Source organism: Amphiura filiformis, chromosome 6, assembly GCF_039555335.1.
Source record: "Amphiura filiformis chromosome 6, Afil_fr2py, whole genome shotgun sequence".
NCBI lineage: Eukaryota > Metazoa > Echinodermata > Ophiuroidea > Amphilepidida > Amphiuridae > Amphiura > Amphiura filiformis.
Genome location: NC_092633.1, coordinates 9,821,407 through 9,825,690, shown reverse-complemented (window position 1 = coordinate 9,825,690; position 4,284 = coordinate 9,821,407).

Sequence of the window (4,284 nt, the reverse complement as noted above, 5' to 3'; positions counted from 1 at the left end):
TTTTACAGTATCATTTCAGTTTCAGCTATTCCAGTTGAAATCCATACCCCCTTATGAAAGACATGACCTTAATCTTCCGTACAGGGGGTGCAGATTTCAAGTCATGTCTGAGGTATATGGATTTCAACTGGAATAGCCCATTATTTTGACATTATTTATCCGGGATAACACATGTTTATAATGATTGAATGGATTAACCAGACAAAAGGCGAAATCTATTGTTTATCAAGTTGAAAGTCGCATTGTTAATGCTAAAAGCCTCATCGTCAACAAAGTAAGAGAATTTATTGTCATAACTGTGAGATTTAAACATATGCTGTTTTCAGTGCGATGCTTTTTCTTTCATTCAAAAGAGGATCCGTGGCGTGTATATACACTATGGTCCAATTTCTCGAAGCTTGGCATATAGGACTAAATAAAATGGATCCACTTGGTAAGGCTAGCCTTCTGGCTTAGGAAGCCTGACCACTAGCCATGCTTCGTGAAACTGGTCCGAAGAGTTCAGATGAAAAACCGATATATCTTATAGGGAAAGGTTGTATGTTTGTGAGTTTGCATGTCCATGAAAGGCTCCGTCAGTTTTGATGTAAATGTCGCCTAATTCACGCGGGAGACCGGGGAATATACGGAAAGAGCAATGAACTTTATTTGTGTGAAATTGGTCAAACATTTGCAGATTGTTCATTTGTTTTTCTTCATCATTTTAATTAATGTCGTCGTAAACACCCTGCAAGTTTCTTTTGGACATTAGAGTGAACTTTACTGATACAACAAACGTTTTCCCATGCTGATAAAGAACCTTGAAATGTTGTTTTTATTTCTTGACTGACTCCAGGTGGTGACAGGCGCGTAGCAAGCGGGGGGACAGGGTGGACGAAGTCCATGGGCCCCGAGGGTTCAGGGGGCCCGAGCACAAAAACGAAAATTAAATAAGGGCTGATAATGGAGAACAGGGCCGGATTTTTATAAACCATTGGGCCAAGTAGGCCAGGGTCCAGGGCAATTTTGGGGCCCCCAAATTTTGGGGGCCCCAAAATTGCCCTATGCATCTTTCTTTTAACTCCAATAGCAGCATGTTTTTTGGTCAAAATAGGGCAAAATTGTAAAATTTTCCGCGCTTCGCGCGCATTCAAATACCAAAATTTATGTTGATCTGGGGCCAAAATAGTCAGAAATTGAATTGAACAAAATATGTTACTCCCCCTTGGTCCCCCATTAGTTAAACCAAAACTTGGCCACTGACCACTGACTTGAGTGCACATACCTTCCTCGGCACGTGAGTTCGGGGCCTCCAAATTTTGGCCTGGCTTAGGGCCCCAATAAGGTAGGCTAAATCCTGCCCTGGTTAAAAGGGCCCGTACTGCTCCTTGTCCATGGGCCCCTGATGCTCTTGCAATGGTGGCCGCATTGCATTCTCTAAATTCAGTAAATTTTCATCGTCAACCGTGTAATTGAATGGAATTATTTTGAAATTTTAAAACGCTTGAAAAATAACAAACAAATAGGCCTATGTTGATAAATAATATAAATACAAGCTAAAACCGTTGGGGTTCGATAATGAACCCCACAAAACTAACCGAGTATATGGAAAATGCCATACGGCCGGGCGGTTTCACAAGTTGCCGGCTCGATCATGTCATCCGCCGCCTGACTGACTCTGTAGTACTTCTAAGATGCAACCGGTCAGTCTCCACTGCATTAGATTTCACATCAATAGGCGGTGACGGGAGAGCAGGGGGACACGTCACCCCTAAATTTTCCAGGGGTGAAACCGTCCTCCCTAAAAATCCAAATAGAACAAAAAATAATGCAATCCACCTTTTTCGTAATTGACCACTTCGTTGCCGTTCTTGCATGGCGTTTGGCTCTATTAACTCCATTTAGGCTAAAGATGTAAATTACATGAGAAATTTGCTCCAAAATGGTCAAAAAATGCTTAATTTTCAAACAAATCATAAAAAAGCCCGATTTTCGCCCAAATTTCAAATATTTTTGGTGAAGTTGGTCAAAATAAAATAAAATTTTTTTTAAAAAAACGGTTCCTAGATATTTTATCTAGTTTTTCAAAATTAATAAAAACAATTTGGCCCAAGAATTTTTTTTTTTTTTTGTTACGTTGAATTAAAAAAAATTGGGCTTTTGGGCCAAAAATGTGGGCCCAAATTTGACCTCACAGATGAATTTGTCAAGTCTTTGCCATAGGCCTACTATATATGTATATTTTTATATACTTTCGACCAACAATTTAGCAGTTATGAGGCCCAAAAGGTTTCATAATTCCAGGGTTAACCCTTTTTATGACATTTTTCAGTAGATATCCACGAAATAAGCTTATTCCCAAAATTTAAGTTGATTCCGATTTTGCGTTTGCGAGTTATGCGTGGTTATGTGTATTATACTGCTCCATAGACAATGTGTGACAGAATTACGTTCTGGTGTACCATAACGCAATGCTAAACGAAATAACCTGTAGATATTTTTTGTACATAAATATAGCCAGAGCTTTCCAGTGGTATAAAAATCTCAACTTTTTGAGAAACGTGGGCGGGATGATGCTGTGGATCACGAAATGCCCTTTTAACTGTAATGTTCTACGTGGGATTTAAAGTCATTGTGACTTTAATTCCATCTTGCTCTGTTGTCCTAAAAGCACAACGAATTCTTCTTCTTCCTTTAAAGTGCAAACATCGCATGTGCGACGATAGACACACTGCGTTTGTGCGCATGTATCGGCTCATAGGAACTGAAGACTGGTGCAAAATATATACAATTGCAAGAAAAAACAAAATGAAAAGAAGAGCTGCCTCTGTAGGCGACCCCTCACCCGACGACTTAGGGGCGTCAAGGAATAGCTACCCAACTGGATCTTTTGGAAGGTTGTTCCATTCTCGGATGGTTCGTGGGAAGAAGGGGTTGGTGTACACAGTAGAGCTGGTTTGAGGTATGTATGAAGAAGCAGGAGCTGTGTCCTCGGGTGGATGACGATAGATGAATCAGATAATGATCCCATTGTTGACATCTCATGGTATGTCCCTCAGCTAGCATCGATTTAATCACCCCTCGGGTTCCAAAATTCTGACAGAGTCTATCTTATTCAGAATTTTCCACAGAATTCAAAAATCAATTTCTTACTCGCCAAAGCGCTGGCCATGGGGGTGAAAATTTCACTTTTTACCAAAAACCTCCATTTTAATAGGAAAATCCTCAAAATCAGTATTTTGATTATTTCATCAGTATTTGGTAAGCTTTTGATGTCTTTTTGGTGTCAAATTAAAGCTACGCATCTGTTCCTGACAATCAATTTGAAATCTTTTTCATATAAGGTAATATTAATGTTGAAAAAATACCAAATTTGGGCAAAAATCATGTTTTTTAATAATTTTTAATACTTTTTGGCTTTTCAAATGTTTTGAAATCTCTAATGTGACTTAAAATACAACTCTGTATGTTTAGCCTAAGAGACAATATTCTTCTGATTACAAAAATGTCCTTTTTTCATAAAAATAGTGAATTTAAAGGTAAGAAATGCATTTTTTACCAAAAACCTCCATTTTAAAGTAAAATTCTAAAAATCAGTATTTTTACCATTTGCTGAGTATTTGGTGAGCTATTGATGTCTTTTTGGTGTCAAATTAAAGCTACGCAACGTTTCTTGACAATTGTTTGTAATCTTTTTCACATAAAGTCATTTAATGTTGAAAAAAGACAAAATTTGGGCAAAAATCATGTTTTAAGTTATAATTTTTTATTAATTTTTGGTTTTTCAAATGTTTTGAAATATTTATGTCACTTAAAACACAATTCATAATCAGCCTAAAAGACAATATTGTTCTGATTACAAAATGTCTTTCCCCCCAAAAAAAAAAAAAAATAGTGAATTTAAAGGTAAGAAATGCATTTTTTACTAAAAACCTCCATTTTAAAATAAAAATTCTAAAAATCAGTATTTTGACCTTTTGCTCAGTATTTGGTCAGCTATTGATGTCTTTTTGGTGTCAAATTAAAGCTACGCAACATTTTTTGACAATTATTTGTAATCTTTTTCACATAAAGTCATTTGGGCAAAATCATGTTTTTAATAATTTTTATGAATTTTTGGTTTTTCAAATGTTTTGAAATATTTATGTCACTTAAAACACAATTCTGTATAATAAGCCTAAAAGACAATATTCTGCTGATTATAAAAATATGTCTTTTTTCATGAATATAGTAAATATAAATGTGCGAATTGGATTTTTACCAAAAACCCCCATTAAAAAAAATTCTAAAAATCGGTATTGCGAC